The 27,356-nt window shown below is 45.9% G+C and overlaps 1 protein-coding gene across 9 annotated transcripts in view; it reads left to right on the top strand.

Moving 5' to 3' along the window:
• The first annotated feature begins 112 nt into the window (after positions 1–112).
• Positions 113–27,356, top strand: part of ZHX3 (zinc fingers and homeoboxes 3) — a 142,436-nt gene continuing 115,192 nt past the window's right edge. For 6 of the 9 annotated variants that reach the window (XR_007472241.1, XR_004484881.2, XR_007472243.1 and 3 more), the window contains exons 1-2: positions 113–263; positions 621–743. The gene's annotated coding sequence lies outside the window, so the exon portion shown is untranslated. Of the gene's footprint in view, positions 264–620; positions 744–764; positions 897–20,403; positions 20,558–20,658; positions 20,875–27,356 lie in introns of those variants that run through there. The other 3 variants (XR_004484883.2, XR_004484880.2, XR_007472240.1) reach the window with 3 other exon arrangements.

Genomic DNA, 27,356 nt, shown 5'->3' on the forward strand with positions numbered 1-27,356 from the left:
ACCTCCCAAAGAGACCCCGCCCCCGCCTAGTCCCCACGCCCAAGGGCGTCCTTTCACCTTATAGAGTGCGGGGCGAGGCCAGGCTCCAGGCTCCGCCCACTCCAGCTCCAGCCCGTCCTGCCCCGCGCTCTAGCGTTCCCCGAAGGAAAGTCCCAGTTGCCCGCCACCAGCCCCACCTCCAGGAGCGGCGGAGAAGCAGAGACTTTCCAATCGAGCCGACCTAAACCTTCCTGGCTTTGCTCCTAGCTCGCTGTGTGACTTTGGTAAATTCTTTCCCCAATCTGACCCCACTTTTCTACTTTGTCAAAGGGGGTAGCCACCTTGCAGGGTTTTCGAGATTACCTGAAATGACTTTGTGAGGCACCTGGCGCTCAAAAGTCCCGTCTCGGGGGCAGCTTTGACTCCCCCCGCCCCAAGGCTGGACGGGACCCTCGTATTATACACTCACAGAGCCCACAGCTGTAATTTCATATTCGCTTGAATAACTATTTGATTATTGTCAGCCTCTCTGAATTTGAATTCCGTGAGAACAGGTCTCGTTCATCCTTACACCCCCGTGTCCAGTTCAGTCCTGACATACAGCAGGAGCTCAATAAATGCCCACTCTCCATTCCATCCAGTTGATGCCCTGGTGGAGCGGAAGCGGGGTCAATACCTCCACTGGCCAGCAGAGGACAGGCGATGACCAGCCTTCTCGCCCAGTTGCGCATCCTCTCCGCCGGCAGGCGCCACGAGGGCAACAGGTAAGCCCGGGTTGCGCGAAGATTTGAAGGATCGAGGCTTGGGCCAGGGAATGGTTTTATCCTTTGGATCTGTGGTTGGTGGCTTGTCCTGTACCAAAGACGTCTCCCACAACCTGTGAGGATGGCCCCTGCTAAGAAGATGCTCCGAGAAAGGTCAGGAGGTGAGGGAGTTTGCTATAAAGAGGGCGGGAACCCAGGAAAAGCTCGGAGGGGTGGGGCACAATGGCAAAGAGTCAGGCTTAGAAAGTACTGGGCGGTGGGGAGTGAGAAGTGTCCGCTCTTGTTCTGACTCAAGATGACACGACCTGTCTGGAAGTGACTGGCCTCAGTTGTCCTTGCTTTAGCAAAAGTCATTTGGTGTCAGTCCTGAAACCAGGCTGTCTGGCTGGTATCTCAGAAGAGCTCTGATGGGACGGGAGCAAAGCTATTTTAAGGTGGCCAGAGGGCAGAGCCATGCCACAAACATGTCTGTGGAAGCATTGTATATAGCTACTATATTCAGCAGTGAAAAACTGGAAACATCAGGAATCCTTCAAGGGAGGCTGGGAGGGAAGGAAGGACAGATCAGGGGTTATGGCTACAGATGCCACAGTAATGCTACCTCTTTGAGGCTCAATTTCCTCACCTGCAAGATGGAGACAAAATCTACCTTGCAGGATTGTATTGTGGGGATTAAACAGGATGAAGTAAATCAGTGGTTCTCAACTTTGGGTGCACACTGAAGTCACTATGCCCTTGGCAAATACTGATGCCTGGGGTGTGGAAATTAAAAAAAACAACAACAAAACTCTCCAGGTGATTGTAATGTGCAGCAAGGCTGAGAACTACAGAGCTAAATAAAACGCTGCACACAGCGCAGGGCAAACACTAGGTGTTCAACAATGTTTATCACATTAAAAAAAATGGAGTACACATTGTTTTCATTGTTCCTTCTTAGAAAAAAAAAAGTTGACATAAAGGTTGTTGCAGAAATTGGATTTCCGACAGGCTTGTTTCCAGAACAATGAATCATCTGGGATTTGATGCTTATGGTGGTGGGGAAGACAGGCAGCCTCTAGTATGACTTGTCCTAACACCCAACTGAAATGTACGAGGCAGGGACCACCCTGTTCTAGCCTGCGGTGTACATCACCATTTCCAAGGCATCCTTGGAGCGTGCAAGCAGCATGAGCGCTTGTGTATGCCCATTTCTGGTGTTAAGGATAGAGGCAATTTTCTCCTCTCCCTCACCGGTTGTGGGCAGGGCGGAGGGGCTTACACCACTGTTTGTTTTTTGAGTAACCCATCAGTGTAGGGGGCACTGCCTTCTTCATAGAACTTGGTGGCCGTATGTTCTTTAAGTCTCAGACCCAATGATTATTTATTGCTCCCCACTGCTTTCTTGCTGGGTGAACCTGGCATAAAGTGGGAGGACACATTCACCCAGGCCTGCAGCTGTGGCCACTTGTCATGGGTAGCAAGACTGGCTGCAGGAGTGTCTCCTCAACCACTCCTGGTGGCCCCGTTGAAGGTGGGAAGGGAAGCAAAGGAACCTGCACGGGCTCCCTGCAGGAGGCAGACTCGTAGGTTGGGCGGCAGGCAGTTGAGGTCTGGCCAGGATGGTCAAATTTAGCAAATAAAAATAAAGGATGCCCAGTTAACTTTCAATTTCAGATAAATAACAAAAGATTTTTTAGTGTAAGTATGTCCCATGCAATATTTGGGACATACTTATACTAAAAAAAATATTCATTGGCATCTGAAATTCGAATTTCATGGGATATCCTTTATTTTTACTGGTTGAATCTGGCACCCCTATAACTGGTCAAACAGCCAAGGAGTACTCAGCACATGGGGTTTGCAACGGCCTCCTGCTTAATGTTGCCACATACAGCTTCCACCTGTCACTGCCCTGCTCCAGAACTATGTGTGGCTCCCAGCTGCTTCCATAGAGCAACTAGGACTCCCTGGCTGCTATGCTGGGCCGTGCTCTTCTGCCAGGCCAGCTGCCCTGCTTGGGCCCTTTCCCACCTCTGCCCCTTCTCATGTTTTCCCTGCCTGGCGTTTCTCCTGCCCATTCCCTGTAGTAATTGCAGACACTTACTGAGCACCTACTGGGTGCAGGCAACATGCTGAGTTTTTCATCTGCATTGTCTCATTTGATTGTCACATAACCTAGTACAGGAGGGACAGTAGTTATCCTCTTTTGCCAGTGAAGAAACTGATGCTCTAAAATGTGATTCTTTTTTTTATTTTTTTATTTTTTATTTTTTACTTTTTTTATTTTTTTTTTGATTCTTTTTTTTAAATTGAAGTATAGTTGATTTACAATATTGTGTTAGTTTCAAGTATACAGCAAAGTGATTTGGTTTTATATATATATATATATTATTTTTCAGATTCTTTTCCATTACAAGTTATTACAAGATATTGAATATAGTTCCATGGGCTATACAGTAATCCTTGTTGTTTATCTATTTTATATGTAGTAGTGTGTATCTGTTAATCCTATACGCCTAATTTATCCCTCTCCCCCTTTCCCCTTTGGTAATCATAAGTTTGTTTTCTATGTCTGTGAGTCTGTTTCTGTTTTGTAAATAACTTCATTTGTATTATTTTTTAGATTCCACATATAAGTGATATATAATATTTGTCCTTCTCTGTCTGACTAACTTCACTTAGCATGATAATCTCTAGTTCCATCCATGTTGCTGCAATTGGCAATATTTCATTCTTTTTTATGGCTGAGTATACCACATCTTTATCCATTCATCTGTTGATGGACATTTAGGTTGCTTCCATGTCTTGGCCATTGTAAATAGTGCTGCTGTGAACATTGGGGTGCATGTATCTTTTTGAATTAGAGTTTTGATCTTTTCTAGATATATGCACAGGAGTGGAATTGCAGGATCATATGGTAGCTCTATTTTTAGTTTTTTAAGGAACCTCTATACTGTTTTTCATAGTGACTGCATGAATTTACATTCCCACTAACAGTGTAGGAGGGTTTCCTTTTCTCCAACCCTCACCAGCATTTATTTGGCCATCTGTATGATTCTTTGAAGAAATGTCTATTTAGGTCTTTGGCCCATTTTTTGATTGGGTTGTTTGTTTTTTTGATATTGAGTTGTATGAGCTGTTTCTATACTTTGGAAATTAAGCCCTGTGTCATTTGCAAATACCTTCTCCTAGTCTGTAGGTTGTAAGACATGATTCTTTTTTCTTTTTTTAAAATAAATTTATTTATTTTATTTCTGGCTGTGTTGGGTCTTTGTTGCTGCATGCGGGCTTTCTCTAGTTGTGGCGAGCAGGGGCTACTCTTTGTTGCAGTGTGCACGGTTCTCATTGTGGTGGCTTCTCTTGTTGTGGAGCATGGGCTCTAGGCACGTGGGCTCAGTAGTTGCGGCGCATAGGCTCAGTAGTTGTGGCTCACGGGCTCTAGAGCCCAGGCTCAGTAGTTGTGATGCACAGGCTTAATTGCTCCGCGGCATGTGGGATCTTCCCAGACCAGGGCTCGAACCTGTGACCCCTGCATTGGCAGGCAGATTCTTAACCACTGTACCACCAGGGAAGTCCCAGACATGATTCTTAAAGTGTGGTCCCTGGGCCAGCAGCTGCAACACCACCTGGGAACTTGTTAGAAATGCACACTCTCAGGCCCTACTCCAGACCTACTGAATCAGAAACTCTGAGGGTGGGGCCCAGCAATCTGTATTTGAATAAACTCCCTTCCCCCACACCAAAGGGTTTCTAGTTTTCGACCTGTTGTTCTAAGACATGAAGTAACTGCAGGAACCTCCCATCCAGGCAGAGGTATAGAGGATATAGAGGTGTAGAGGACCACCAGGCAGGGCATTTATGATCATTCTGAGCCCCATGCCTGGGTGAGGCACTGGAGATGCTGCAGCGATGGCACAGTCTTGGTGGGGGGAGGGAGAAGGGAAAGAAGAAGAACAGACAGGCAGTCAGGCAATTGTGATGTAAGGTAGCAGGATGGGAGGGTCCAGGAAAGCTTTCCCGAGTAGATATCTATCTAAGCCTGAAAAATAAATTGGAATTAGTTAGATGAAGAAGGGTGGGAACGGTGTTACAAGTGTACTGACTAGTGTGTACAGAGGCCGGGCAGAACTACCTGGGGATAGTTCAGTCTTTTTTTTAAAATTATTATTTATTTATTTTTTGGCTGCGTTGGGTCTTCGTTGCTGCGCGCAGGCTTTCTCTAGTTGCGGTGAGCGGGGGCTGCTCTTCGGTGCCGTGCGCAGGCTTCTCATTGCGGTGGCTTCTCTTGTTGCAGAGCACAGGCTCTAGGCCCGCGGGCTTCAGTAGTTGTGGCACTCGGACTCAGTAGTTGTGGCTCACGGGCTCTAGAGCGCAGGCTCAGTGGTTGTGGCGCACGGGCTTAGTTGCTCCGCGGCATGTGGGATCTTCCCGGACCAGGGATCAAACGGTGTCCCCTGCACTGGCAGGCGGATTCTTAACCACTGGACCACCAGGGAAGTCTGATAGTTCATGACGGAAGCTGTGACAGTGTGAGTAGGGGGCGGGGGGAGAAATCAGATAGTGTGTTTGTTGGGGGAGGGAGTGCGGGGTCCTCTGCCCTCAAAGCAAAGGAAGAAGCTTTAATGGGTATTGAGAAAAAGCCCTCCGGCTTCCATGTGGAGCGGGCACTAGGGAAGATAGTAAGGGAGGGGAGGGCGGCGAGGAGAGACCCAGGGGGTGTCAGGCCTTCCGTCGCCCCTAGATCCAGCCTGCTTCTGACCTCGAAGGCAGCTGCAGAGACTCAGCCCCCAATAACAGCTTTGGGCAGGTGGAGTTGCAGCAACCAAGGCCTGCTCCTTCCGGGGCTAAGGGGTGGGGCTGGGGAAGCAGCCCCACCAGACCCCGCCCACCACTACCGGCCCGCCCCCCATGGTCCGCCCCCACCGCCGGCCTCGCCCCCAGACTCAGCCCCTCCTGCAGCTGTTGGCTGGAGGAAGCCAGATTCTGGGCTGCGATCTGGGTTGCTTTTCCTTTCCTTGTTCTCCATCCCTGCTGATGTGGCTAAGGCTGCGGTGCTACTGGGGCCTCTTCTCCCAGGCCCTTCAGGGATAGGCTCTGGATCAGGGATCCCTAGGCTAGAGGGCAGGGGACTTCCGTTGCTGTCCTCTACTCCTGCCAACCAAGCCGTTGGTGCCAGTTGAGGACTGGCCCGACCTGGCCAGGTTGCCTGGCAGTGTGGGCTGCGGCTGGGCAGTTCCCCGCTCCAACTGTCCTTCCCGGAAAAACTTCAGTTTGACCGAACTCTTTTGTGATCCATTTGTGATTTCTAGCCTAGGGAAGAAAACTAAAAGATCATTAACCATTCTATGAAGTGGAGCTTTCTGTGTGTTCTAAAATCCCTGCAGGACTTACCAGCTGTCCCATGGGGTGAACCTTCAGCAAGGGGACCTCTTATTTTTCCTCTTTTTATTTAGATATACTTTCTGACCCCATTCCCCTCCATCTGGCATCCAGAATCATGTCTCGGTATGCTTTTCAATTCAAGGAGGGTCTAGCATGGATGTTCAAAAGATTTAAATTTTGTTCATAAATTGAATGATAATAAATGTCCAAAAATATTGTTTAGAGATCAGTTGATGCTGGGCCTTGAATTATATATAGATGGAGTATGTATGTACAGGAGGGTCAGGCGCAGTGTAAGTGATGAGTGAAGCCGTGGAGGTGGTGAGTGAAACCATGAAAGTGAGTGCAAGGAGATGGCCTGTCTGACCTTGAATATGGGGCAAAACCATCGGCACTGAGGAGCCCTTGATGGTCGCTGAGCAGGAGAGTGACACAGTATTGGTAGTCACTGTGCTAGATCCTTTGCAAATGTTATATGCACTGTTCTGCCCACATTGTTCTCTCTACCTGGGCAGTGGTTCCCTCTCCTGTCCATATAGTTAACTCATTTTTTAGATTCCGGCTCCATTGTTCCTTCCTCAGGAAAGCTTTCAGTGGCAGAGAGACTCAAAGGTCACCCCCTGTATTCCCACCTCCTGGTGTTCATGCCTTTGTGTAATCCCTTCCTCTTGAGTGTGAGTGGGGCCTGTGACTTGCTTTTTTTTTTTTTTAAACATCTTTATTGGAGTATAATTGCTTTACAATGGTGTGTTAGTTTCTGCTTTACAACAAAATGAATCAGTTATATATATACATATGTTCCCATATCTCTTCCCTGTTGCGTCTCCCTCCCTCCCTCCCTCCCTATCCCACCCCTCTAGGTGGTCACAAAGCACTGAGCTGATCTCCCTGTGCTATGCGGCTGCTTCCCACTAGCTGTCTACCTTATGTTTGGTAGTGTATACATGCTGTGACTTGCTTTTAACCAGTAGAATATAGCAAAGGTAATGGGATGTCACCTCCCATAGTATATTACATCATATAAAAGTCTTGGACTTCCCTGGTGGTACAGTGGTTAAGAATCCACCTGCCAATGCAGGGGACACGGGTTTGAGCCCTGGTCCAGGATGATCCCACATGCTGTGGAGCAACTAAGCCCGCGTGGCACAACTACTGAAGCCCGTGCGCCTAGAGCCCTTGCTCCACAACAAGAGAAGCCACCGCAATGAGAAGCCCATGCACCGCAACGAAGAATAGCCCCCGCTTGCCTCAACAAGAGAAAGCCTGCGTGCAGCAACAAAGGCCCAGTGCAGCCCCAAATAAATAAATAAATAAATTTACTAAAAAAAAAAAAAGTCTTGCTAGCAGACTAGCCCTGGAGACTCTCCTTGCTCACTTGATGAAGTAAACAGCCACGTAGAGGAAACAAACATGTCAAGGAGCTCTGCGTGGCCTCTAGAAGCTGACAGTCAGCGAGAAGCCAGGGTCCTTGGTTCTACAGCCACAGGGAAATGAATCCTGCCAACAGCCTGAGGGGGCTTGGAAGCAATTCCTCCCCAGCTGAGTCTCCAGATGAGAACGCAGCCAAGCTGTCACCTTGATTACAGCCTTGTGAGTCCCTAAGGCAGAGACTCAGCTAAGCCATGCTCAGATTCCCGACTCTCACAGACACTGAGATAATAAATGTATGTTGTTTAAAGCCCTAAGGTGGTAGTGATTTGTTACAGCAATAGCTAACTAATACACCTTCTGGCTAGGTTAAATTTCCCTTACATAGGCTCTCATAACATCATGTGCTTTTTCATCTTACTCTTTTATGGGAGCTTTATTTATATATACCATTTGATGAATGCTATGTCTTCATGAGGGTACTTTCTGTTCATCACTGTACCCTAGAGCCTCACTTGGTGCCTGTCACTTAGAATAAGACCCGTAATAAGTATTAGTTGCATGTGTTAGTGAGTGAATGCTCTTATTTAATCTTTACTCAACCTAGTAAAGTGGGAAGCATTGTTACATGTGGAGAAAAGGAAACCAGTTATATTATATGTACTCAAAAGTATACTGAACAAAATGTTATTATCTTATACTTAATAAAATTCTGGTTGTGCATACCACTGTAGCCTAATTTTTAGTATGACTAAAGAATAAATGATTTGGGAGCAGGGTATAGATTACATGGTATGACATCCTTCATGGAGCATTGCATTTGCTGAAAAAGCACAACTATCAAAAATTGCTTCTGGGCTCCTTTGGTTTCCCCAAAGCCTTCTCATAACCCTTACTTATTCTTCTGAAATTCCTGCCCTGTTAACAATGACAGGCCGTCATCTTCTAATGCTTTGTATGATTCTACCTGTATTCAACGTCACTCTCATCAACTTCATAAACTCTACATCTTCGGCAAGATTGGCACCTTCATTTTGCACTCTGCTTGCATTGGACTCTCAGCGGTCAAAGCCATCTGACAGCGGGATGTCAGTTCGGGTTAGAGCTCTGCTCAGGACCCTCCAATGGCTCCCACCCTCACACCTCCCACCTCTCTGCTGTGCCCTCCCACTACACTCCCCCCAAGCACTTACTCTGCAGCCACCAGGGTTACCACCTCATGGATGTTTAAGCACACGGGCACACTCCCCCTTGCCCTGGAGGTTTCCTCTGTTCAGAAGGCTCTTTCCCCAGACATCCACGTGACTCGCTCCCTCACCCGCTTAGGAGCACTCAGATGTCACCTTTCTACCGGGACCACTCCCATGCATCTTTCCCTGTTCTGATCTTTTAAAGTAGCACTAACCACCCATGCACGTGCTATATAATTGACTTATTTCTGATATTTGATGTTTATCTGTCTCCCCCTTTGAGAATGCAGGCCCTATGGAGATAAGACTCTGGATGTGTCTTCACTGATACATCCCAAGAATGGGGTCTGGCGCATAGTAGGTATCCAATAAAGAAGCCTGGGTGAGAGTCCACATCTTCGATGGTCTTGCCTCCACCTTGGAGTCTCCATCCCGTACTTCTGGCCTGTCTCCCCCTGGCCTCTCTCACCGTGCTCTGGACCTTGTGCAGGTGATATGACTTGTTGCCAGTATCTGCCTGACACAGTAGGGCCTTCCTAGGGGGTCAGTGTTTGGATCTTGCTGTATCTCTGCCAAGTCTCCCACTGAATACTAAATTCCATGTTTTTAAATTTCTTTAAGGGCAAGAGAATTCAAGAGGAAGGAGCGAGGAGAAAAGAGATGATGCAGGAAGCAGTAGGAGAGGGTGGAAGGGAGAAGACAGTCACGGATTTTCCTGGGGTCCCCACCCAGTCAGCTTTCCAAGCGGCTTGAGGAGCAGCCAGCACTGAGTAAGGGCTGCGTGCCACATATTCTGAGCTGGGTGCCACGTGTCATGAGCTGGGGGCCACATATCGTGGGCTGGAGGGCCACGTGGCAGAAGCAGTCCCGTTAAGTCACGGGACACACAGCCACACTGCTTTGTAAAGCTTGGTGTGTGGAGTATTTTTGTTTTTTACAACCCAGCTGTCTGTGTAATGACTTCCTTTCCTCTGCCTTGTTCACCGAGGTGTCCCTGGACGACCAGCTGAGTCACCACATTCCTTGCAGCTTAAAACACTGGCCTAAGCACAGGGGCCCAGTTCCTTCATGTAGGTGGGACCTTTGAAGGCTGCCAGGGAGTGCTTTGGAAAGACAGGCTACAGATCTCCCGTCTCTCACCTGCACCTCTCCCCAAAAACAGGATTTAAAAAACAAGTGAAAATAGAAATTCCATCTGTTAAACACTAAGGAATGGCCAAAGCCATGTGTCACACACTGAACAATTATTTGTCAGCAACCATGAAGTCTGTACCAAATTGAGTGTGGGGAGGGGCGGGGGGCCGGGCACCAAGAATGACATCCATGCCTTCTGTCCTGTTGCTGCATGAAGGGTCAGAAATCCAGGTGAAGAGACTGGGAACTCTCATGCTCAGCTGGCAGAAATGGAAACTTGCTCAGTCCTTCCATAAAATAAGCAAAATAAACAGGCAGTCTTCAGCAAAAGTAAGTATGCATGGGTTAGAGAATTCAGCAATCTTACTCCTTGAAGTATGTTTTAAAGAAAGTTTGCTCAGATACATAAGAAGACAAGATAGGTGAGCAGGAGGCAGAAGTGAGTTAGTAAACCATGGTGGAGGCAGACCTTGGAATTCTATACAGCACTGAGAAATGATGAGTTAGATGTACATCCAACAGCATGGATGAAACGTAAAGTGTTAAGTGGGGAAGACAGTAAAAGAGATTTAAAGTACAGTGCTTTTCCAGTTTTACTGAGTTATGACTGATATACAATAAACCCCATATATTTTAAGCGTACAATTTGAATTTTGACATGTGTAGATACCCATGAAACCATCACCACTATCAAGCTACTGAATATATCCATCTCCCCACAAAGTATGAAGTTCAACAGATGTTGAACACCTATTAAGTTAGAAAAAAAAAAAGTTCAGCAGTGTGTGTAATATAATCCCATAGTTATAATAACAAAAAATGTTTAGGTACCCTGAAAAAATCTGGAAGCACGTATACCGAACTAAATTGTATTTGTTATTGGGAATCTTGCAAAAGCTGCATGGCCCCATTGCACCTTGCACCTCAGAAACGATCCATACCTGTTAGCCCATATCACGGTAGGTTTCCAGTGAAGGTTTAACACACTAGAAATTTGTCATTATGGTCCCCTAACTTTGAGTGACTTTATTAAAATGTCACTGAGGCCATCACAATGGACCCTGACAGAAGGGTGCCTGACTTTATCATTCTCCACCCCGACATCAGAGAGCTGTGTCAATCATTTCCTTCAGTTCATCTCCCAGTCATTTTCTCTTATCATCCCTCCAAACAGGAGATATTCCAGCAGTGGGCTGATTGTGGCTGAGGACAAAAGAATGATTCCTCAACTTGTTTTCAAATCCGTCTTTTGTTACTGCTCTTCTCATATCTCATAAGTGCAGGAGTGGAGGAAGTCTGTGGGGCAGGGGCATATTTAGTTTTGTCTGGTTATGGGTTTTATATAAAGGCCATCATTAAGTGTGTGTTCTCTTCTGTCTGGCTTCTTTCACTCCACATTATTTGTCAGAGTCTTCCATGTTGTTGTGTGCAGCTGTAGTTCATTCACTTTTAGTGCAGCACATAGCATTCCATTGGGTGAATATACCACAATTTATTTATCCCGTCAACTACTAATTGACATTTGGGTTGTTTCCAACTTGGGACTATTATAGATAATGCTGCTGTGAACATTTTGGTACGTGTCTACTGCTCTACCTGAGCATGTTTTTCTCTTAGGTATACACTTTGGAGCAGAATTGCTGGGTTATAAGTATGCCTTATGCTTAATTCTGAAAAATAATGCCAAACTGTTTTCCAAAATGATTATACACGTACAGTCCGCCCCAGCAATATATACGAGCTCGCCTTGTACATTCACCAACAGTTCTCACCAGCTGTTGGTACTGTCAGAGTTTGTACTTTTAGCCATCTGGTGGGTCTGTAGTAGTTGCTCACTGTGGTTCATTTTCTTGATTACTAAGGAGGCTAAACACCTTTCATGTTGTTGGCCATTTGGATTTTCTTGATGTGAAGTGAAGAGCCTGTTCTTGCCCACTTTCCTATTGGGCTATCTTTTCATTAGTTATTTATAGTAGGGTTTTTTTTGGTATATTCTGGATATAAACCCTTTGTCAGTTATATGCATTGCAAATCTTTCTCCTCTGTAGCTTCCCTCTTCACTCTGCTAATAATGTTTCTTGATGAAAGAACCTCTTAACTGTAAAAAAAAAAAGTCCAATTTATCTGTCTTTCCTTTGTGATTAGTGCTTTTTCTGTCTTGTTTAAGAAAACCTTTTCTACCTTGAGGTCATGAAAATATTATTGTATGTTATCTTCTAAATCTGTGTTGTTTTACCTTACATGTTTAAGTCCATAATCCAACAGAAATTGGTTTTTTGTTTATTGACTAAATTAAGTTAAATTGGAATAACGCATCCCCGATATACACCCATTCATTTACTGAGTTTCTTCTGTGTGTCAGGCCATGTTTATTGTTTTACTTTTCATATTTAGGTCCATAATCCATCAGAAGTTGGCTTTTGAGTATGGTGTGAGATAGGGTTCCAATGTCATTTTTCCCATATGGATATTAAATTGACTCAACACTATTTATTCAAAAGATCATTACCCCACACTGTTCTGCAGTGCTATCTTTATTATTAACCTGGGTTTTTTTTGGGGGGGGTGTCTCTCTTCTGTCCATTAGTTTTTGTCTACTCTTGTGCCAATACCATACTGTTGTAGTTATTAGAGCTTTATTATAAGTCTTATTAGCTGATAGAGTAAATCTTCCCACCTTGTACTTCTTCAAGAGTATCTTAGATGTTCTTGGCTTTCTGCAGTTTCACATAAATTTTACATTAGAATCATCTTGTCGTGTTCCATATGAAAATCACCTGGGATTTCTTTGACTCTATAGACCAACTGGAGAGAATGATAGCTTTACATTATTGGGTCTTTTCATCTAATTAACACGGTATTTTTCTCCATTATTCATTTATTCTTTAATATCTATTAAAATGTTTGTGGTTTCCGCCATAGAGGTCTTACATGTTTTTTGTAAGATCCACCCCTAGGTACTTGGTTGTTTTTTTTTTTTTTTTTGCTATTTCAAAACTATTTTGACTCTTCTTTTCAAAAACTCTTTTCTGATTCTTGCTGGAGTATAGAAATAAGGTTGATTTTGGTATATTGATTTTGCAACCCAGAAGAGAGCCTTCATCAGAACCTGACCATGGTGGCACCCTGATCTCAGACTTCCAGCCTCTAGAACTGTGAGAAATAAATTTCTATTGTTTACAAGCTACCGAGTGCTATTTCGTTATAGCAGCCAGACTAAGACAGTCATTTTTTAGTTCTAAAAGTTTGTTTGAGATTCCTTAGGATTTTCTAGCTACACAATCATGTCATCTTTGAATAAAGATAGTTTTATTTTATTCTTTCCTGTCTTTATGACTTTTTCTTTTTTGCCTTACTGCCCTGGCTAGGACATCTAGTAAAATGTTGATTAGAGGTGGTATTAGCTGATATCCTTGCTCTGTTCCTGACTTTAGGGAGGAAAATGTTCAATATTTTACCATTAAGGATGGTGTTGGGTTTCCCTGGTGGCGCAGTGGATGAGAGTCCACCTGCCGATGCAGGGGACACGGGTTCGTGCCCCAGTTTAAGATCCCACATGCCGCGGAGCGGCTAGGCCCGTGAGCCAGGGGGCTAGGAATGCAAATTGGTTTAACATTTAAATACTACCAACCACATTAACAGCATAAAAGGGAAAAATAATTTGATCATCTGAATAGATGCTGAAAAAGCATCTGATAAAATTCAACATCTACTCACAATAAAACCTCTCAGCAACCTAGGAATAGGAAAGAACTTCTCAATCTGATACAGGGTATGTAAAAACTCTAGAGTTAGCACCATCCTTTTTTTTTTTTTTGTGGGACGCGAGCCTCTCACTGCTGTGGCCTCTCCCATTGCAGGGCACAGGCTCCGGACGCGCAGGCTCAGCAGCCATGGCTCACGGGCCCAGCCGCTCCGCGGCACGTGGGATCTTCCCGGACCAGGGCACGAACCCGTGTCCTCTGCATCGGCAGGCGGACTCTCAACCACTGCACCACCAGGGAAGCCCTATTTCATTTAATTTTTGAAATCTATTTTCACTGAGTACAAAATTCCTTGGTTGGCAGTTTTCTTCCCCCTGTAAACTTTAAAGATACCATTTTAGTCTTCTGTCTTCTTTTTGATGAGAAGCAGGTTGTCATTCTAATTGTTGTTTCTCTGAAATATGTCTTACTTTTGCTTCTGCCTACTTTTAAGTAGTTTGACTATGTTGTTGGCTTTTAGTAGTTTGACTATGTTGTGTCTAAGATGTGGTTTTCTTTATATAGTATTCAATGTATTATTTATTTGCTGAACCTCTCGAACCTATGAATATCTTTCATTAATTTTGAAACATTCTTAACTATCATCTCTTCAAATATTTTTTTCTTTCCACTATCTCTTCTCCTTCTGTGACTCAAATTACTTTTGTTTCTATTTATTTGGGAGTTTATTGGCAATAACTCTAATAAACATGTATGGTTTGTGATTTTACTATGAAATATCAGTTTGATTCAAATATATTAGCAATATTTGGCCTGCAGAGTATCTACGACATTTAAAAAACCCACAAAGTGTTAATTTTGGGCAACCACTTTAAAAAAAGAAAAAAATTTGTAAAAATTCTAAAGCCATAGAAAATCAGACTGGATATATTTTTTTTTCTTTTGCGGTACGCGGGCCTCTTACTGTTGTGGCCTCTCCCGTTGTGGAGCACAGGCTCCGGACACGCAGGCTCAGCGGCCATGGCTCATGGGCCTAGCCGCTCCGCGGCATGTGCGATCCTCCCGGACCAGGGCACGAACCCATGTTCCCTGCATCGGCAGGCGGACTCTCAACCACTGCGCCACCAGGGAAGCCCTGGATGTATTTTTTTAAAATTAATTAATTTATTTATTTTTGGCTGTGTTGGGTCTTCGTTGCTGTGCTTTTCTTCGTTGCTGTGGGCTGTTCTCTAGTTGCGGGGGGGGGGCTACTCTTCACTGCGGTGCACTTCTCTTGTTGCGAGCATGGACTCTAGGCACGCAGGCTTCAGTAGTTGTGGTACACAGGCTCCGTATTTGTGGCTTGTGGGCTCTAGAGCACAGGCTCAGTAGTTCTGGCTCACGGGCTTAGTTGCTCCATGGCATGTGGGATCTTCCCAGACGAGGGCTTGAACCCATGTCCCCTGCATTGGCAGGCAGATTCTTAACCACTGCACCACCAGGGAAGTCCTGATATGATATGGTGTTTGTCTTTCTCTTTCTGACTTACACCACTTAGTATGATAATCTCTAGTTGCATCCATTTTGGTGCCAATGGCTTTATTTCGTTCTTTTTTTATGACTGAGTAGTATTTCATTGTATATACGTATCACATCTTCTTTATCCATTCGTCTGTCGATGGACATTTAGGTTGTTTCCATGTCTTGGCTATTGTGAATACTGCTGCTATGAACATAGGGGTGCATGTATCTTTTTGAATTATAGTTTTGTCTGATTATATGCCCAGGAGTGGGATTGCTGGATCATATGGTAATTCTATTTTTAGTTTTCTGAGGAACCTCCATACTGTTTTCCACAGTGGCTGCACCAACTTACATTAGAGGGCAGCATGTTGAATCTTGGTTCTGTGGTCCAATGTGGGAAAACGAGGAAGGCAGGCTGGGCCAGACTAGGGCTAGGGAAACAGAACCAGCCACAGATATGGGCTGTCCTGACTGAGGTGGTATAAGGCACAGGGTCTAGAAGGTAGAAGAGGGGAGGGGAGAAGCCAGGACTGTAGAGAAGCTGAGAATGTGACTGGGGATGACTCTGTAGTCCAAGGCCTCTGTTCACCTGGGCCAGAAGCAAGTTCTCTTCCCTGGTCCTGGGCAGCTTGGCTGGCCAGTGTCTCCTCCAGGCCAACCAGTGCCCATTTGTATAACCTGGGCTGAATCTGGACACTCAGGACAACTTCATTATTTTTCTCCCTGCGTCCATTCTGAGCCCTTCATTCTGATCTGCACCCAGCACGTTGTCCCTACACCTTTACTGAAGGGCTCTTAGGGTACAACTCAACTTATTACCACTACCTTCAAGGCCCTGCATGATCTGGCCACTGTCCGCCTCTCCAGCCTGATCTCCTCCCATTATCTGCCTCATTGTCTGTGCGCCTTCTCCCTCTTTGTTTAAATCACCATGTACCCTTGACAGCCACAGGGCCTATGCACGTGCTGTTCCCTCTACAGGGAGCACTCTTCTTTCCCATATTTTCCTAGTGTTATGGACTAAACATATGTGTACCCAAAAAATTCATATGTTGAAGCCCTAACTTCCAGTGTGGCTATATTTGGAGTAAGGAAGTCATTAAAGTTAAATGAGGTCATGAGAGTGAGCCGCTGATCCCATAGGATTAGTGTCCTTATAAGAAGAGATACCAGAAAGTTTACTCTTCTTCTCTCCCCACGCACACATATGAGGACACAGTGAGAAAGCAGCCATGTGCAAGCCAGGAAGAGAGTCTTCACCAAAACTGAATTGGCTGGAAGCTTGATCTTGGACTTCCAGCCTCAAGAATTGTGAGAATATTAATTTCTGCTGTTTAAGCCACCTGGTCTATGGTATTTTGTTATGGCAGCCCAAGCACACCAATACATCCAGTTTAACCCCTATTTTCCCCTTTAGATCTCACACCAACTATTTCCCTAAACATCTTTGACCCAAAGCCTCCTATTTCTGGGTCTCATGGTACCATGCACCATGTAAGATTTATGTTTTTGATTATTTGACCAATATCTGCCCGACATACTAGACTGTAAATTCCATGGTGGTCTTTGGTTTTATTCAAGGCCGCATACCCAGAACCTAACACACAGCCAGGTACATAGTAGGTGCACAATACATATTTACTGGGAACAAGAGTGGTGGGTGGGGACAGACAGTGCCTTGAGCTGGGAGGCTTTTATGGACATTCGCGTTCATCTCTGGTCTAGCAGCATCCCTCTAGCACTCTCTACTGACAAAGCCAAACACTGTGCCACTGACAAAAAAGAAATGTTGACAGAATTCAACTCCAGTATCACACAGCAAGGCAAGGAAGGGTGGATTTAGAGCAGAGAGGCAATAAGTTGGCATAACTGGATTCAGAACTTTTCTTAAGAAGACTAATGGGACTTCCTTTTTAACTTTTGAGTTCTCATCACGCATCAGACACCATGGTAACAGCAACATGTGGATTATCTCACTCAAGTCTCACAACATTAGGGGGTTAAGTCAGTTTACTCAAGCTCACACAGCAAGTAAGTGGGGAAGACAGGATTCAAACTCAGGAGTTCTGGATTTAAATCCTACTTACTTACATACTATATTAAACTAACTGCCTCCGGGATTCTTTCACTCCAGACTTTATAAAGGCAACATAAGGATTCATAGAGAGTGATATGACCCTCGCTCTGAAATGAACTATGTACTGTTGATTAAGCTAAGGGGTCTGTCACTGTCCTGGTCCTACAGAATAGAGGTCGGGTTGTCATTCTATTTCATCAACTATACTTCTGGCAGTTTCTTTTCTGCTTGAGAAAGCTCCTCAGAATGTGAGTGAGTGCAGGTGACATTATTATACGGATCACCTCAAATTCGTTTAAAATGTTTTTTAAAGGAAAATGATTTGCCTCCCTGGATAAACATTATTTGCCACATACCTCCCAACACTGGTATCAAGTGCATGCTGTTTCCTCTGCCTGGTGTCCTCTTCTCATCTACTCTTTAGACCCTGCCCCACTGTCACCTCCTCTGGGAAGTCTTTCCATGCTCTCCTATGTAGTACGAATGATGTCCTTCTCTCTGCTTCCGAAAGCAGTTGACACATACATCTAGTGTTACATATCTTCTTCCAGAATTCTTTCTTTCCATGTCTGGCTCCTCTGAAATACTGAGTTCTTAGTGGTTGGGAGAGTGCGTTGTTTATCTCTGTATCCCACAGTGCTGGATCAGAATAGATGCTCGAAAAAGTTTGTTGAATAAATGAAATTTTAAACGGGAGTAACATATCCTATATACAGCTGTTCCTCAGTATCTGTGGGGGGCTGTTTCCAGGATCTGCTGCAGATACCAACATCCATGGATGCTCAAGCCCCATAATTGGCCCTCGGTACCCCTGCTTCCACATCCTCGGATTCAACCAACCATGGATCGTGTAATACAGTGGTATGTCTTTATTGAAAAAGATCCATGACATGTGCAGTTCAAACCTGTGTTGTTCAAGGGTCAACTGTATATATACTTACTCATTCAAAAAATATTTATTGAACAGCTAAGAACATCAGGCCATATTCCAGATGCTGCAGGTGGATAACACAAAGTTCCTGCTCTCAGAACATTACAGATGCTATTGAGCTCATAAGGGCTACGAGGAAAAGTAAAGCAAGATGATGGGAGAGAATGATGGGGCTTGGGACTTGATGTTTTAGGAGAGTGTTCTGGGAATGTCTTTCTGGGAAGGTGACTTCTGAATAGAAATTTGGATTAAGGGCATATGTGTTTCTGATATCTTGGGGGAAGAAACACTCAGTGCAAAGGTCCTGGGGTAGGAGTGAGCCTGCACATTCCAGGAGCAAGAAGGAGGCTAGTGTGACTGGAAAGTAGTTAAGGGGTTGAGTGGACAGAGATGCAGTTAGAGAGGTGGGGGAGTGTAAGGAGGGGGGAGGGGGAGATCAAATAGGATCTTGGAGGCCCTTGAAAAAAATTTTTTGGTTTTTGCTCTGTCTGAGATGGGAAGCCATTGGAGGCTTTAGAGGAGGGAAATAGGTTTAGGACTTAGGATTTAAAAGAATCTCTCTGGCTGCTTGAGAACAAGTTCTATGAGAGCAGAGTGGAATCAAGGAGAGCAGTTTGGAAGTTATTGCAATATTCCAGGACAGAGAAGATGAGGGCTCAAATGAGGGTATTTTAAAAGTAGAGCTGACAGACTTTGCTACTGGATTACATGTGGGATATAATAGGAAGAGAGGAGTCAAGGATGACTTAAAGGTTTGGTGGAAGCCACTGGAAGGATGGAATTGACCTTAACTGAGGTGGGGAAGACTTTGAAAGGTGCAAGTTCCACAGTTTGGCTTTGGACGTGTCAAGTTGGACATATTGCTCAGCGCTTGTTTATGTTCACTGGTTTTCAGGATCTGAAGGTTATGATGCAACCTGAAGTTAAAGTCAGTGTTGTTTATTGAACACCAGGCACTGTGCAGAAAGCTGCACATGTGCTGTTATTTAATCCTTTCAGTCATTCCTATTGGCTTCATTACTGATATTTTCATTGCTCTTTTATGGATGAGAGATTAAATAGCATATCCAAAGTCACTCAGCCAATTATTAATCTGCTAGTATAATGCAGACGCAGGATTTCAACCTACGTATGTCAGACTAGAGATGCTAAAGGTGGGGACCACTTTCTGGGCATATTTGCTACAGACATGGACTCCATAACAAAAAAGGTGCCTGGAACTTGTGACAAAAACTCAGAAAAGGGTCACCCTCACCTCAGGCGTTACAGGTTCCACAATAGAAGCTGTGAAAAAAGAGCATTATTGTACCTGAGGGGGCTAACTGATGCTTGAAAGTTCTCAAGTACCTGAAGACTTAATGTTAAGAAAGCAGTCATCGGAAGTCGTCGTTGTTGTTAAGAAACAGAAGAGATAAAAAATTGCGGTGCTGTGCTAGTGGGATAAAAGAAAAACCAAATCCCAGGCGATGCTCGTTGGGAAACACGGGAGTGGGAGCAGAGGGGCCGGGAAAGGGCCAGGGTCCCTGCCCTGCCTGCATCTTTTTGAAAGTACAGCCTGCCGTGGCTTTCCTCAGGTGGTCCTCTAGAAGGACCAGGATACGGAGTACAAAAGCCGGGAACCTCCAGAACCGCAGCATCCGCCCCCGGTCCCCTCCTTCTCCGCCCCCTCCAGCCTCCACGCGGGGAGAAGCGGGAGCGGCGCCCGCGCATGCGCCCGGGGTAAGGTCCGCTTTCTGCGACGTCAGGGGGCTTGCGCCCGCACGAAAGCCCCGCCCCCCCGGGCGCCAGAGGCGACCTGGGCGGGGGGCCTCGGGCCACGCCCCCAGCCGAGCCGAGCGGGGCCGAGCGGAACCGAGCGCCTCCGAGTGCGGCCGAGCCGAGCCGAGCGGCCCGGAGTCGGTTGGTGCAGCTGCGTCCCCGCCGCCCAGTAGTCCGCGGCTCCGGCGTCGCCGCCGCCGCCGCCGCCGCCGCCGCCAGCGCCGCCGCCGCCGCCGCCACCGCCTCCACGTCCGTGGGGCCTGCGCCGGCCGGCAGGCCGGCCGCCCGCCCGCCGGGAGGGAGGCCCGGAGCGCGGGGAGAGCAGCCCGGCCGCGGGCGCCTCCGCCGCTGCCGCTGCCAGGTGAGTGCTCGCCGCGGCCCGCCGGCCCCGTGTGCCCCCGCGACTGTCAGTCCCCGTGTGTGTGTGTGTGTCTCCTCCTGTCAGCCCCCTGTGTCTGCGCGAGCTCCTCCCACCACACCTGGCCCCCGGCCCTGCCCGCAGTGTCCGCCACCCCCTCCCGCCGGCTGCCCCGGGTCTTTCTGTCAGCCGCCAGCACCCCCTGGCTGGGACGCTCCGCCCCTTCCCCCCGAAGCCCCTCCCTCCGCCCCATCTGTCAGCACCCCCCCCCCCCCGACCTCGCTGCTGGCTCGGGCACCCTGGAGGCGTGAGGGTGCCGCCGCCGCCGCTCCCTGGGGTCCGAGTAGCCCCCGCGGGCCACACGGCTGCAACGAGGGGGTTGTGGCGGGGCAGTGGGGGTGTCCGCAGATGCCCGCCGGACCATGTGAGGGTGCGTGTCCCCGTGTGCGCCGGCTGTGAGCACCAAGTGTGCGCCCGAGCGCCGGGAGGGGAGCGCGGGGGGCGGCCTGACCAACGTGGGGCGGAGATGCCGGGCGGCCGAGAGCCGCTTGCTCCAAGTCCCTCGGGCCGGCTGCGTCCTGCGGGGATGGGGGCAGCCCCAGGCTCTGGTCCGCTCGGCCAGGGAGGCAGCTGAGCAGGGACTCGAGCCACTCTGGGTGCAGTAGACTTCTCCATCCTGGGACCGGTGTTTGCCCTCGAGAAGGCAGCGAAGCTGGGCTCTGGCTCCCCGGATGCCGCAGGTGGCATGTGAGCAGAGTTTGGGGGCTTGCTAAACCTTCCCAGTTTGGGATTTCCATTCAGAGAAGCCTGTCGGAAGTGATTGAGGAGTGGGTGGGATGAGGAGCTTAGGTGGAAAGTGTTTTGAGAGCTTGAGTCATTTTGAGTTGCGTGGTTTGCGTTTCTGAGCAGTGATTGCCCTGGGCTTTTGCCCTGCGAGAAAATGTTATGTGGTGGGGCGGGGGGAGGGGGGTGTAGAGGAGGAGGGAGGGCACACTCCTTTCCGTCTTTATCTGTGTCATGTGGACGTATAGTATGTTTATTCATGAGACCTCCACACATCCTCAATTTTAAGAAGAATTACAGTAGTTTCCATTTATACATGCTCTTGTATGCTGTTATCTTAATGTTCTTTATTTGCAGTAACTTCGTATTGCATATTTCAAAACTAAGAGAAAATGCGTCCTAAAACAATTGGTATTTTGCCGGATAATTCTCAACCACGGGGAAAGAGCCAAAAGCGCACTTCATTAGCTGGAACAACTTATTCGGGCTTAATTTGTTTCTAAGAGACATACAGTGGAAAAATCCAGAAGCGGCATAGTAGTAGCTAAGAGAGTTAGGAAATTAATGAAAAGGGCCCTTCTGTTGCTGCCTTGGAAAGATGGTATCAAAGTTGCTGTAGAGGACAGAGCTGCTATGTAATGATAAACATATTAACCAAGTTGGTTTTGTGACCTTGATACATTGCGTGGCGCTTGATTTGTACAGTGCTTCCTAACAGGAAAACATTGCATGGGAAGCAGGGTAATTTGGGGAGAAAATGGTCCCCATTTTTTTTTTTTTTTTGTCATATTTAACTAAGATTTCAGACTAGGGCAGTCTCATGTGGGAGTGGGTTTTTTTCTTTTCTAAGATAACATCAAAAATTACAAAAATAACTCATGTTTAAGGCAGAAAACTAGGGGAAAAAAAACACCTAAGAAAAGCATAAGAAAAAACCCACCATCCCACAAACCATAGTAAACCATAGTTTGGTATTTATCCCGTTAGTCTTTTGTTCCCATATGTATTTTTTTTTCTTACAGAAATGCTGCTTTACCATAAGATTGTTTTATTGTCTGCTTTTTTACACTTATAAATAGATTGTGAGAGGTATGTCTTGTTTTAATAAGAACTTGTTCCTTTTTTGAGCCTTTTAAAAAGATTAGGTCCTTTGCTTAGAGAGCTCCAACAGCGTCACATCTTAAAGTAAAATCTGAAGTCCTTGCTTTGGTCTACAAGGCTACCTCTGTGTCCTCACTTCCAGCCTTGCCAGACAGATCTTTTTGCTATTCCTTAAAAACTTCAAGCATGCGCCAGCCTCCTCGCCTTTGCATTTGCTATTGCGTCGGCTTGGAACTCTGTTCCCTGGACACCATGATTCTTCTTCCCTCAGGCTCTGCTCCAGTGTAACCTTTTAAGGCCTTTCCCTGACCACTCTGTGGAGGATACACCCCATTCCCCTGTCCTCCTTAACCAACCTTACTTTTCTTTATGGCACTTACCACACTTGGCAAATACCTATTTATTTGTTGGTTTATTGTCTCTTTCCCTCGATTAATCTGGAAGTGTGAGGCTTTTTTCACTGGTGTATCTTCAAGGGCCCAGAGAGGACCTGACCCATTTTGGTGCTTAATATTTGTTGAATGAATGAATGCTTATTACCCATCCATGCATGTAACCTTCCTGGTAGCCTCCTAGGCTTTTATTTTATTTATTTATTTATTTATTAACATCTTTATTGGAGTATAATTGCTTTACAATGGTGTGTTAGTTTCTGCTGTCTAACAAAGTGAATCAGCTATACATATACATGTATCCCCATATCCCCTCCCTCTTGCGTCTCCCTCCCACCCTCCCTAACCCACCCCTCTAGGTGGTCACACAGCACTGAGCTGATCTCCCTGTGCTATGTGGCTGCTTCCCACTAGCTATCTATTTTACATTTGGTAGTGTGTATATGTCCATGCTACTCTCTCACTTCGTCCCAGCTTACCCTGCCCCCTCCCCGTGTTCTCAAATCCATTCTTTATGTCTGTGTCTTTATTCCTGTCCTGCCTGTAGGTTCATCAGAACCATTTATTTTTTTCCTCCTAGGCTTTTAGATTGCTATATCATGAAGTGGGATAACAATCCTTTAAAAGTCAGGATAGTCCTCTCCTTTACATATCTGAGGAGAAGAATTTTACAAAGTGAGGCTTATGATCTTAAAAAGAATTACAATCTTGATTTAACTTGAACAGTTGAGGGAAGGAACAGTTTTGGCAAATGTTACTGACTCTCCTTCTTATGCATTATACCTTGTGTTACATTGGAAAACTTTGAAACGTATAAAGTATCTCAGTTGTGTTTACTGCTATGATTTCAGTCTGGTAGTTCGTAGTGATAGTATTAGCCTCAAGAGGATAGTGAGTTTTCTGTGTCAATAGATACCCAGAGATATAATTACAGCTTTAATGCATTTTCATTTGAGGAGTAGCTGCTATATTTACTTATTTTCCTGGCAGTTTTATCCTTTTCAATTCCCTGTTTATCAGTTTTTGGATGGCCTAGCAGGTAACTTAAGTTTTTTTTTTTTTTTAAACATTTTAAAATAAATCCTTGATCTCTTGAGCATTTTACAACTCTCACGTGACTCTTGAACTGTTTGAAAGTACCAGCTTCATCTTTCAGGATGAAATGACATCTGTAATAGAACATATAATTGAATTTTCATTATAAGGAAGGGAAAAATTGTATATTGGGGTAGAATTTTTACAGAGAGAATATAGTGTGAGTGTAAGCTTTCTAAAAGCTTATATTTCAAGTAGGCAATCTTTAATTTCAGTGAGTTTTTGAAAAGAATCCTTGCTTTTTGCTCTAAAGGAGAAGAATTCCTTTGAACACAATCCAAACCTTCAAAATCTTTTTTCTTATGCCTCAAACATATGAGAACTTGGGAAAAAAAATCCTAAATGAAAAATTTTATTCTTTTAAGGCCTAAAGGGAGTGTGTTAATTAATTTTTCTTTGTTCCACGGGCATTTATCAAGCACATAGTCGGGGCAGTTCTGTGTGGTTTTGTATGGGCTACATTACCACATTTCGTTTTAGATTACCGACCTGATTTGGTATTACTTCTTCTCTTTTCTCGCTTGGCTCCCTCCCTTCTCTCATCATAGTCTCTTCCTAAGTGATCTCATCCATTCCCAGGGCTTGATTACCCTCTGGATGCAGATGACTACCTCAGTAACACCTCCCGCCTGGACCCTTCTTTGGTTCTAGACTTACATTTTTTTTTTGTTTTTGTTTTTTTTGTTTTGCGGTACGCGGGCCTCTCACTGTTGTGGCCTCTCCCGTTGCGGAGCACAGGCTCAGCGGCCATGGCCCACGCACCCAGCAGCTCCGCGGCACGTGGGATCTTCCCGGACAGGGGCACGAACCCGTGTCCCCTGCATTGGCAGGCAGACTCTCAACCACTGCGCCACCAGGGAAGCCCTAGACTTACATTTTTACGTACCGCCCCCCTTCTCTCTCTCCTGGCAGCCTCACAGTGATCCCAAACTTCACGTGTCCAAAATCGATTGCTCAATCTCCCCCTCAAACTTCCAAATTTGTATTCCTCATTCTTGACCCCTCTCCCCTCTCTCATCCAGCTTTCCCCTGCCCTGAGCCTTCCCTGTCTCAATGTCATTACTGTCCATTCATCGTTTCGCCAGAGACCTGAAAGTTGACCTGGATTTTTCCCGATTCCTCACCCTACCTCCAGTCTGTCAGCGTGGCCTGTCGGCCTAGCTTCCAGGTACTTCAGATCCTCCCTTCCCTCCGTCCTCCTAATCCAGCCACCGTCTTCTCTCAGCTGGATGACTGTTCCTGCCTGTCACCTGGTCTCCCAGCATCCACTCCTGCCTTCGCTAACCCGTTCTCCTGCCAGCAGCCAGTGAGCCTACCAGTCCCTGTCACCCTGCTCATCCCCTGCCCACTTCGAGGCTCCCTACCGCCCTCAGACCCACGTGCACACTTACTCAGGTGCCAGCCTCTGTCTCCTCTCTGCTCCGCTTCTCACTCGCTGCGCTCCTGTCAGGTGGGAGCATCATCGGTTCCTCTCAATGCCAAGTTCTTCTCCTCTTCTGTACAGCCCTTCCCTCTGTCCGACACTGTTCCCCCGACTCTTCTTGTGGAAGGTCCTTCTCCAACATCTGGGCTCAGCAAAAATGTCCCTCCTCAGAGGAGCCTCTTCCCTGATCACCCCTTTACAGTAGCTTCCTCCCAATTGTCCCCCTCTCAGTACGTGTTCATTTCCTGCTAGCACTTCACTAAAATTCCAAGTATTTCATTCATATGTTTGTTTCCTTCTTTATTGTCTACTCCAGTAGACTGCAAGACCAAGAGGGCAGGGACAGCCTTGGCCTGTTTATGGTCCAGTCTGGGCACTGTGCTCTGCCTAGATTCCACCAGCTGCAGGTCCCCAGTACCTTCTGAATGATAAGAATTATTATAACAGCTAACCTTTCTTGAGACTATGTGCCAGGTCCGTGGCTAAGTGTGTTCGTGCATTATCTCTAAATCTCTGGGAGAACCTACTAAGGTGGTGATGGTTATTATATTACCATTATATTATTATATTACCATCATTATATTATTATATTACCATCATTATTATATTATCATTTGGGGGGGTTTTTTTGTTTTGAGAAAATTGAGCTTAGAGAAGTAACTTTTAAAATATGGCAGCTAAGAAAGTGGCAGAGCTAGAATTTGGATCTGTATGATCTGACTGTAGAATTCATTGCTTCCCTTTGATTCACTGCTGCCTTCTGATATGAATGTAGGAATGAGTGAATGAATGTGGAATATGCGGTGATATTAATATTGGGTGGTTCCTCATGTTTGTGTTTTTGAGCATATATTGGAGTATAAAAAAAAATGCTTGGGTTAGGGTGGTGCATTTCCTGGGAAGTTTCTGTTGATAACCACTGTGCCAAAGAACAGAGATGAGTTTGTGTTTGGGCTCTGTGTTTTACTTTTACCTTTGCCACTTTCTAGCTGCAAGCTCTTGGGCAAATTCCTTAACATGTCTAAGTCTGTTTTTTTCAGGTGGAAATGGAGAAAAATAATAGTTCTTATCTCACAGGGTCATTGTGAGTAGCATAATTATATGCAAAAAACAGTCAATGTTAGCTATCAATATTAATATTATAAGGAGGAAAAAAAAGTTAGGAAAAGACTTTTAGCCCCATCAATAAACTAGAGTTTGGTTAAGAGTGAAAAACAGAAACCATAACTAACAGTAGTGTTTCAGTGACTCTGGTTTTGAGTTTATAAAAATTATCAGGCAATTAACTATTTGGCTTGGGATTTATAATCATTCTATTGATGTAGGCAACTTTATGTTTGTATTTAAACTTGTTCAATGCTTGTAGGTAAGATAGTTTTGTTTTCTTCTTTTTCTTTTTAAACTCCTCCCAATCTTAAAAAGATTCTCAGGGTAGAGGGATCCTTTGAGAGGCTGGCTATTTTTTTTCCCCATTCACCACCGTTACAGCTTACTTCAGTTATGATTATCACCAGGGAGTTTACTTCAAATAACCAAGCAAACAGTAGGCCCAGCACAGGCATGGATGGGCTTGGCAGCCCTTATGATGGAATATCTGGGCACAGTTGCATTTTCTGGTGGGATGACTTAAGAGCAAGTGCCAGTCTGATGACTTCCATCATCTTTGTGAAATAGAGGGTGAGGTTGTCCTCTAAGAGTAAGAGGGAAGAGGTCAGAGGAAAAACAAGGAGATTTGACGTACAGCTGAGGTCAGGAAGAGGAAGAGTGAACTTGGGGCAACGTCCATGACCTCTCGGCAGTATGCAGGGCTCTGTTGAGGTAAGAGACCGTGGATTGATCAGGGCACCAGGAGCATTCAGCTGCCTGGGTTTAGGAGCAAAGAAGACATATAGCTGGACTGAGCCAGGGTTGAATTTTGCTGGGGGTGAGCAGCGGAAGGACAGTGGAGCAGAGGAACTGAGGGTGTTGAGCAGGGAGTGATTAACACGAGCAGTAAGGGGGTCTCTGCTGCACGTGGATGAGAAAAGGACCAGAGGTGTGGATGAAATCAAGCAGTGGATGTATTGGAGCGATGGAGTAATAGGAGGATGTGGTTAGAGAGTGACATGTGAGTGGAAGATTTCAGAGTTGGAGCAATTAATTACTGGACATGACAGGCACCTGGGTTTTGCCACAGAAATAAGTGGCTGAAGTGAAGCGAACTCAGTGAAGAAGGTCAAGTAACTGAGGCTTGAGTGTTGTTTGGGTCATCCATGTGGTTATCCAAGCCATCAAAAGGGTGGCGGGACATTTGGGGTGGAGAGAAGGAAGGCGTGCCAAATCTTCGGTGAATGACATACTGGCAATGAGAAGAGGTGTGATGACCAGCCTGCAGGAGCCGCAGAGGATCAGGGCATTGGCAGAGCAGTGACCTGGAAGCTTTGTGGGTTGCAAGG

Source organism: Orcinus orca, chromosome 16, assembly GCF_937001465.1.
Source record: "Orcinus orca chromosome 16, mOrcOrc1.1, whole genome shotgun sequence".
Lineage (NCBI taxonomy): Eukaryota > Metazoa > Chordata > Mammalia > Artiodactyla > Delphinidae > Orcinus > Orcinus orca.